General features: G+C 42.4%; 1 non-coding gene across 1 annotated transcript; it reads left to right on the forward strand.

Annotated features, from left to right (window-relative positions):
• Window positions 1–9429: 9429 nt before the first annotated feature.
• LOC143219502 (5.8S ribosomal RNA) lies at window positions 9430–9584 on the forward strand. The gene has a single exon (XR_013011363.1). It is a non-coding gene; the product is annotated as a 5.8S ribosomal RNA (ribosomal RNA).
• The last annotated feature ends 416 nt before the right edge of the window (window positions 9585–10000 follow it).

Raw genomic sequence — 10000 nt, forward strand, 5'->3', positions numbered from 1 at the left:
TGGTTGGACTTAGAAAAATTTCGCTCGAGCTCCTTCGCACGGCGATCCGACGCGCCTCGGCGCGCGAACCGTTCGTTCGAGCGGCCGAGCAAACTATGCGCTCCGAACATTATTCTCAGTTTATTCGATAAATACTCATCCGAGCGCTTTCATACTTGATATTTGTCTTCGAAATGCTTTACCACACGATGATCTAATATTTATAATTGTCCGAGTCAAGCGGAAAGATAAGTTTACTCTTGGCGGTCGGAGCAATATTTCACAAAAACTGGAGCAATACGCGTCCGAGAGCTTTGAAACTCGAGAAATATTGATGACAAGCGGTATCGTGCGTGGATATAACGATTAAAGTCGTGCGGGAGCTCGGAGAGAAAAGTTTACTCTTGGCGGTTGGACTTAGAAAAATTTCGCTCGAGCTCCTTCGCACGGCGATCCGACGCGCCTCGGCGCGCGAACGATTCGTTCGAGCGGCCGAGCAAACTATGCGCTCCGAACATTATTCTCAGTTTATTCGATAAATACTCATCCGAGCGCTTTCATACTTGATATTTGTCTTCGAAATGCTTTACCACACGATGATCTAATATTTATAATTGTCCGAGTCAAGCGGAAAGATAAGTTTACTCTTGTCGGTCGGAGCAATATTTCACAAAAACTGGAGCAATACGCGTCCGAGAGCTTTGAAACTCGAGAAATATTGATGACAAGCGGTATCGTGCGTGGATATAACGATTAAAGTCGTGCGGGAGCTCGGAGAGAAAAGTTTACTCTTGGCGGTTGGACTTAGAAAAATTTCGCTCGAGCTCCTTCGCACGGCGATCCGACGCGCCTCGGCGCGCGAACGATTCGTTCGAGCGGCCGAGCAAGCGATGCGCTCCGAACATTATTCTCAGTTTATTCGATAAATACTCATCCGAGCGCTTTCATACTTGATATTTGTCTTCGAAATGCTTTACCACACGATGATCTAATATTTATAATTGTCCGAGTCAAGCGGAAAGATAAGTTTACTCTTGTCGGTCGGAGCAATATTTCACAAAAACTGGAGCAATACGCGTCCGAGAGCTTTGAAACTCGAGAAATATTGATGACAAGCGGTATCGTGCGTGGATATAACGATTAAAGTCGTGCGGGAGCTCGGAGAGAAAAGTTTACTCTTGGCGGTTGGACTTAGAAAAATTTCGCTCGGTCGGAGTTGCTCGCAATGCGCCCGGAACATTATTCTCAGTTTATTCGATAAATATTCATCCTAGAGCTTTGATACTTGATATTTATTGTTAGAATGCGTTATTATACAATGATCTAATATTTATAATGGTCTGGGAACGCTAGGAAAAAAGTTTACTCTTGGCGGTTGGACTTAGAAAAATTTCGCTCGGTCGGAGTTGCTCGCAATACGCCCGGAACATTATTCTGAGTTTATTCGATAAATATTCATCCTAAAGCTTTGATACTTGATATTTATTGTTAGAATGCGTTATTATACAATGATCTAATATTTATAATGGTCTGGGAACGCTAGGAAAAAAGTTTACTCTTGGCGGTTGGACTTAGAAAAATTTCGCTCGGTCGGAGTTGCTCGCAATGCGCCGGGAACATTATTCTGAGTTTATTCGATAAATATTCATCCTAGAGCTTTGATACTTGATATTTATTGTTAGAATGCGTTCTTATACAATGATCTAATATTTATAATGGTCTGGGAACGCTAGGAAAAAAGTTTACTCTTGGCGGTTGGACTTAGAAAAATTTCGCTCGGTCGGAGTTGCTCGCAATGCGCCCGGAACATTATTCTGAGTTTATTCGATAAATATTCATCCTAGAGCTTTGATACTTGATATTTATTGTTAGAATGCGTTCTTATACAATGATCTAATATTTATAATGGTCTGGGAACGCTAGGAAAAAAGTTTACTCTTGGCGGTTGGACTTAGAAAAATTTCGCTCGGTCGGAGTTGCTCGCAATGCGCCCGGAACATTATTCTGAGTTTATTCGATAAATATTCATCCTAAAGCTTTGATACTTGATATTTATTGTTAGAATGCGTTGTTATACAATGATCTAATATTTATAATGGTCTGGGAACGCTAGGAAAAAAGTTTACTCTAGGCGGTTGGACTTAGAAAAATTTCGCTCGGTCGGAGTTGCTCGCAATGCGCCCGGAACATTATTCTGAGTTTATTCGATAAATATTCATCCTAAAGCCTTGATACTTGATATTTATTGTTGGAATGCGTTGTTATACAATGATCTAATATTTATAATGGTCTGGGAACGCTAGGAAAAAAGTTTACTCTTGGCGGTTGGACTTAGAAAAATTTCGCTCGGTCGGAGTTGCTCGCAATACGCCCGGAACATTATTCTGAGTTTATTCGATAAATATTCATCCTAAAGCTTTGATACTTGATATTTATTGTTAGAATGCGTTATTATACAATGATCTAATATTTATAATGGTCTGGGAACGCTAGGAAAAAAGTTTACTCTTGGCGGTTGGACTTAGAAAAATTTCGCTCGGTCGGAGTTGCTCGCAATGCGCCGGGAACATTATTCTGAGTTTATTCGATAAATATTCATCCTAGAGCTTTGATACTTGATATTTATTGTTAGAATGCGTTCTTATCCAATGATCTAATATTTATAATGGTCTGGGAACGCTAGGAAAAAAGTTTACTCTTGGCGGTTGGACTTAGAAAAATTTCGCTCGGTCGGAGTTGCTCGCAATGCGCCCGGAACATTATTCTGAGTTTATTCGATAAATATTCATCCTAGAGCTTTGATACTTGATATTTATTGTTAGAATGCGTTCTTATACAATGATCTAATATTTATAATGGTCTGGGAACGCTAGGAAAAAAGTTTACTCTTGGCGGTTGGACTTAGAAAAATTTCGCTCGGTCGGAGTTGCTCGCAATGCGCCCGGAACATTATTCTGAGTTTATTCGATAAATATTCATCCTAAAGCTTTGATACTTGATATTTATTGTTAGAATGCGTTGTTATACAATGATCTAATATTTATAATGGTCTGGGAACGCTAGGAAAAAAGTTTACTCTTGGCGGTTGGACTTAGAAAAATTTCGCTCGGTCGGAGTTGCTCGCAATGCGCCCGGAACATTATTCTGAGTTTATTCGATAAATATTCATCCTAAAGCTTTGATACTTGATATTTATTGTTAGAATGCGTTATTATACAATGATCTAATATTTATAATGGTCTGGGAACGCTAGGAAAAAAGTTTACTCTTGGCGGTTGGACTTAGAAAAATTTCGCTCGGTCGGAGTTGCTCGCAATGCGCCCGGAACATTATTCTGAGTTTATTCGATAAATATTCATCCTAGAGCTTTGATACTTGATATTTATTGTTAGAATGCGTTCTTATACAATGATCTAATATTTATAATGGTCTGGGAACGCTAGGAAAAAAGTTTACTCTTGGCGGTTGGACTTAGAAAAATTTCGCTCGGTCGGAGTTGCTCGCAATGCGCCCGGAACATTATTCTGAGTTTATTCGATAAATATTCATCCTAAAGCTTTGATACTTGATATTTATTGTTAGAATGCGTTGTTATACAATGATCTAATATTTATAATGGTCTGGGAACGCTAGGAAAAAAGTTTACTCTAGGCGGTTGGACTTAGAAAAATTTCGCTCGGTCGGAGTTGCTCGCAATGCGCCCGGAACATTATTCTGAGTTTATTCGATAAATATTCATCCTAAAGCCTTGATACTTGATATTTATTGTTGGAATGCGTTGTTATACAATGATCTAATATTTATAATGGTCTGGGAACGCTAGGAAAAAAGTTTACTCTTGGCGGTTGGACTTAGAAAAATTTCGCCCGGTCGGAGTTGCTCGCAATGCGCCGGGAACATTATTCTGAGTTTATTCGATAAATATTCATCCTAGAGCTTTGATACTTGATATTTATTGTTAGAATGCGTTCTTATACAATGATCTAATATTTATAATGGTCTGGGAACGCTAGGAAAAAAGTTTACTCTTGGCGGTTGGACTTAGAAAAATTTCGCTCGGTCGGAGTTGCTCGCAATGCGCCCGGAACATTATTCTGAGTTTATTCGATAAATATTCATCCTAAAGCTTTGATACTTGATATTTATTGTTAGAATGCGTTGTTATACAATGATCTAATATTTATAATGGTCTGGGAACGCTAGGAAAAAAGTTTACTCTTGGCGGTTGGACTTAGAAAAATTTCGCTCGGTCGGAGTTGCTCGCAATGCGCCCGGAACATTATTCTGAGTTTATTCGATAAATATTCATCCTAAAGCTTTGATACTTGATATTTATTGTTAGAATGCGTTATTATACAATGATCTAATATTTATAATGGTCTGGGAACGCTAGGAAAAAAGTTTACTCTTGGCGGTTGGACTTAGAAAAATTTCGCTCGGTCGGAGTTGCTCGCAATGCGCCCGGAACATTATTCTGAGTTTATTCGATAAATATTCATCCTAAAGCTTTGATACTTGATATTTATTGTTAGAATGTGTTATTATACAATGATCTAATATTTATAATGGTCTGGGAACGCTAGGAAAAAAGTTTACTCTTGGCGGTTGGACTTAGAAAAATTTCGCTTCGGTCGGAGTTGCACGCAATGCGCCCGGAACATTATTCTGAGTTTATTCGATAAATATTCATCCTAAAGCTTTGATACTTGATATTTATTGTTAGAATGCGTTGTTATACAATGATCTAATATTTATAATGGTCTGGGAACGCTAGGAAAAAAGTTTACTCTTGGCGGTTGGACTTAGAAAAATTTCGCTCGGTCGGAGTTGCTCGCAATGCGCCCGGAACATTATTCTGAGTTTATTCGATAAATATTCATCCTAAAGCTTTGATACTTGATATTTATTGTTAGAATGCGTTATTATACAATGATCTAATATTTATAATGGTCTGGGAACGCTAGGAAAAAAGTTTACTCTTGGCGGTTGGACTTAGAAAAATTTCGCTCGGTCGGAGTTGCTCGCAATGCGCCCGGAACATTATTCTGAGTTTATTCGATAAATATTCATCCTAAAGCTTTGATACTTGATATTTATTGTTAGAATGCGTTATTATACAATGATCTAATATTTATAATGGTCTGGGAACGCTAGGAAAAAAGTTTACTCTTGGCGGTTGGACTTAGAAAAATTTCGCTTCGGTCGGAGTTGCACGCAATGCGCCCGGAACATTATTCTGAGTTTATTCGATAAATATTCATCCTAGAGCTTTGATACTTGATATTTATTGTTAGAATGCGTTATTATACAATGATCTAATATTTATAATGGTCTGGGAACGCTAGGAAAAAAGTTTACTCTTGGCGGTTGGACTTGAAAAATGTTCAAAGTGCCGAGATAGTATATGAAAAGTTGAATATTTTGTGTTAAATATCCTGGAAATATAAATATTTATTGTGTTGTACAAAAAAATTTTTCATGCAAAAATTTTTCTAAGTCCCAACAGCCCCGCCGGACGGGCTGTTGCCGCGGCGGTTTGCACCCATAAGCGCGCGTGCTATTCACCGCGCGGCGCCGGCGTCCTTGCCGGCCGTTCGGTATCCTTAAGAGACTCGACGGTTCGGCGAGTCGGGCGGTTCAGCGCGCGCTTGGGGCTATTCTACGATCTCGGTCGAGAAGCAGTTCACGGCGCCTCGAGACTTCGGTCTCGACTGTTTCGTTCCGTACTTCGTTTCGAACTTTTCTCTACACAGCATTGCCACGGGTCGGTGTCTAAGACCGAATGGCCCTTATGTGGCGAGCCTCCCATCGAGGAGGTTGGTGACTTGTATGCACTGATGTGTATACTCGTACTAACTGAGCATCAACTCTTCTATCCGAGCTAAAAGTTTGAGATAGTTATGGAAAGAGTTCTGAGAGAAACTAAAACTAGGAAGAAGTCAAACTTCTTGTTTGCAGAGAAACGAAAAGTAAATAAAATGAGGTTGGCTTTCGGAGGGGCATTGTTACACCCAGAGCCCAGCATGCGTCCTGTCCGCGCTTCCTAGGCACTTGTGTCGATTGTCCAGCGCCCGTGGTTACGTGCTACGTGGGATACTCGTGCTACTGATGTTAGCTCAACCTGAGAACGCAAGGAAATATAAGAATTTGTTCTCGAGAGAAACCCAAAAGGGAAATATTAAACATGAATTTTATGCACTACACTTAATGATTTGTGATGTTATGAGAAAAATATAAACCGAGAACGCAGGAATATCTGGCAAATGAATTTGTTCGAGGTTAAGAAAGAAAGGAAAAGAAGGAAGGTGGCAATATGATATAAACTCGTTCGAAAGGTTCTCTGAGAATTCGAACGAGTAAAAATGAATTTATACAAAACTTAAGAGAGAAGAGATTGAGGGAGGAATATGATATAAACTCGTTCGAAAGGTTCTCTGAGAATTCGAACGAGTAAAAATGAATTTATACAAAACTATAAGAGAGAAGAGATTGAGGGAGGAATACGATATAAACTCGTTCGAAAGGTTCTCTGAGAATTCGAACGAGTAAAAATGAATTTATACAAAACTATAAGAGAGAAGAGATTGAGGGAGGAATATGATATAAACTCGTTCGAAAGGTTCTCTGAGAATTCGAACGAGTAAAAATGAATTTATACAAAACTATAAGAGAGAAGAGATTGAGGGAGGAATATGATATAAACTCGTTCGAAAGGTTCTCTGAGAATTCGAACGAGTAAAAAGGAATTTTTATACAAAACTATAAGAGAGTGTCGTCGACCTGTCTCTGAAAGAGCTGGCGACGAAAAGACACACATATTTATTATATATTGAAAAATCGACAAAAATTGTCGAAGCTCCCTGGTTGATCCTGCCAGTAGTCATATGCTTGTCTCAAAGATTAAGCCATGCATGTCTCAGTACATGCCGCATTAAGGTGAAACCGCGAATGGCTCATTAAATCAGTTATGGTTTCTTAGATCGTACCCACATTTACTTGGATAACTGTGGTAATTCTAGAGCTAATACATGCAAAACAGAGTTCCGACCAGAGATGGTAGGAACGCTTTTATTAGATCAAAACCAATCGGTGGCGGGCGGTAACGTTCGTCCATCGTTTGCTTTGGTGACTCTGAATAACTTTGTGCTGATCGCATGGTCTTCTAGCACCGGCGACGCATCTTTCAAATGTCTGCCTTATCAACTGTCGATGGTAGATTCTGCGCCTACCATGGTTGTAACGGGTAACGGGGAATCAGGGTTCGATTCCGGAGAGGGAGCCTGAGAAACGGCTACCACATCCAAGGAAGGCAGCAGGCGCGCAAATTACCCACTCCCGGCACGGGGAGGTAACAGGAGAGTAACAAGGGATATTGATACAAAAAGAATTTCACTCTCCTGTGTCATCGTCTCATGCGATGAAGAAAATATAAGGGGGAGTAGCGAATAAAGAGCGTCAATAGCGACACGACTACTCCCCATGCAAAAACATCTCACCAACGGCTTACGCGAGGAGGTCGCGCTTTTGCGTTTTACACAGAGTACATAGTTACTCAAACGCGGCGCGATGCTCCCGTCCGTTGGTGAAATGACAAAAAGGCGCAAGAGTGCCCGCCAGAGAAACACCATGTTGTGCATTAACACGGCGTATATATATACGGCACACAAGAGTCTCTTTCGACAATGGGATTGAGAACGACGGGCCAGAATATACGGTGCTTGCGTGAAGGTGGAGAGAGCATCGTGTTGTGTGGTATCGTTTACTTGTATTGGGGAGTGAGTGCTGAAGAGCCTGTACTTCGGGTCTTCGGGAATCGTCAACATTACCGACGTTCGCATTTGCAAACTCGAACGATCAGGTACGTACGATATCTCGTCGGACGCTGAATGCTGCAGATCGACACACGAATATAGAAATACCCGTCGTTGCGATATCACACACCGATGTTTTCTTTCACCCGCCACCGGGTGGTCGTTCTCTTTGAAAAATACCTCGTGTCAAAGAGTGTTGTGTTATACCGTATGTAATAACGCCTGTGGTGTTCTCTGCGTCGCGGAGGCTCTCTACAATTATATATACGGACATATCTTACCGGTAGCGCATGAACAGGGATGTAAGCGGTCGATGAGATATTCGCTTCCTCGGTCTTCGCCTCTGTGTCGTAGGTATATGTCCGGAGTCGTCCGTTCGAAACGGTGTCTCGAAGAGGACAAACAAAATCTCAGGGTAACCCGTGGTAAACGCGCGGTTGCACGCGTTTGTGTTATCGTTCGCGAACATCGTGAAGATAGACGAGACGTGAAGGACCGGCTCGTGATGCTCGCCTTTAAAGCAGTCGTGAGTCTGACACCCTACTCCGTGCATGTGGCCCAATAGTGCGCACCGCGAGAGCGTGGGACGAATGACCGCTGCCAGAGCCGACTGTGAGTCCCGCTCTCTATTTGTATCGAGTTCGCGTATAACCAAGAGCACGAAACGTTGCTGCGCCGCACGCGGTGTTCGTTGACGACGGAACGTATATTTATTATAATATTATACATTCGCCAAAGGCGGACCGGCTCGTGATGCTCGCTTTTATAAAGCAGTCGTGAGTCTCACACCCTACTCCGTGCGTGTGGCCCAATAGTGCGCACCGCGAGAGCTTGGGACGAATGACCGCTGCCAGAGCCGGCTGTGAGTCCGCTAATCTGTCAAATAAAATAAAAATATGGTAATATCGTTCCGACGAAAAACGGTGTTCCGAGAGGACCGGCCGTGACGCTCGCTATAAAGCCTATGGCGCGATTATTCCCGACGACACCCTACTCTCTGTGTGGCCCAATAGTGCGCGCAGACGAGCTTGGGACGAGAACGGGGATCGCGCCTACGGCCAGAGCCGGCTCGCGAGTCCGCTTGTATCGGAATTTATCGTTGCCTCGAGCACACACAACATTTTATGGAAATGTGTTTTATACGGGAAGTGGACCGGCTCGTGAAGCTCGCTTTTAAAGCAGTCGTGAGTCTGACACCCTACTCCGTGCGTGTGGCCCAATAGTGCGCATCGCGAGAGCTTGGGACGAATGACCGCTGCCAGAGCCGGCTGTGAAGTCCTCCGTTCTCACATCATTCCAAATGAAATGGAAGTGAAGAGGAGAGGAATATTATTACATCTCTGGATCCAGTATCGGGTTGTCTTACGATCCCCGTCGTTTTCAGAGAATATATTCATCTCCGCGTTTTCCACGTTAACGGTTTTTCAATGTACTGTTCGCCCGGCCGTCGGATACGTGTTGCGTATCTGACGGTTTTTTTTTCCGTTTCCACGGACGACGATAGTGTCGTCCTTAAAACGACGCCTGAACGAATCTCCTTCGCGCGCTGGTTGGAGCGTTCAGGTACAATGCGTTCTTACGAACCGCAGAACAAGAGACATATACATATATTGATTTGTAAATCAAAAATATATACGATTACCCTGAACGGTGGATCACTTGGCTCGTGGGTCGATGAAGAACGCAGCTAATTGCGCGTCAACGTGTGAACTGCAGGACACATGAACATCGATATTTCGAACGCACATTGCGGTCCACGGATACAATTCCTGGACCACGCCTGGCTGAGGGTCGTTTACGTAACCATAAACTGCTTGCGTTGCTCTTGTAAGTCCCCGCCGTCGCTTACCTCTCCAAATATATTTTTGGAGGGCGCCAAAGAGCGTTTCGGAGTCGGGTTGCAAAGATGCTACGTACGAGCGAATGATGGGCGTTTCGTCGGCGTTTGTCGCGGTTCTGTGAAAATTGCCAATTTTTGCATTGCTTCTTATAAACACATACAAATATATATATCTAGTTTCCACGAGAGGCGAAGTAGGGATTGGTATTTCTTACGTTCGGACTTGCGTGAGTGTTTTTACGGTGTCGTGAGTCGTATTGAAAATACGACCGCCCGTAAGGCACCGCTTCGACGAGGATCTCCAAATCTCTCACCTTCTCAGCGAAACGATTCGCCTTGCGGAAAGAAGCGTTTTCACTCATGAACATTT

The sequence above is a fragment of the Lasioglossum baleicum genome, unplaced genomic scaffold (assembly GCF_051020765.1).
Source record: "Lasioglossum baleicum unplaced genomic scaffold, iyLasBale1 scaffold0031, whole genome shotgun sequence".
Lineage (NCBI taxonomy): Eukaryota > Metazoa > Arthropoda > Insecta > Hymenoptera > Halictidae > Lasioglossum > Lasioglossum baleicum.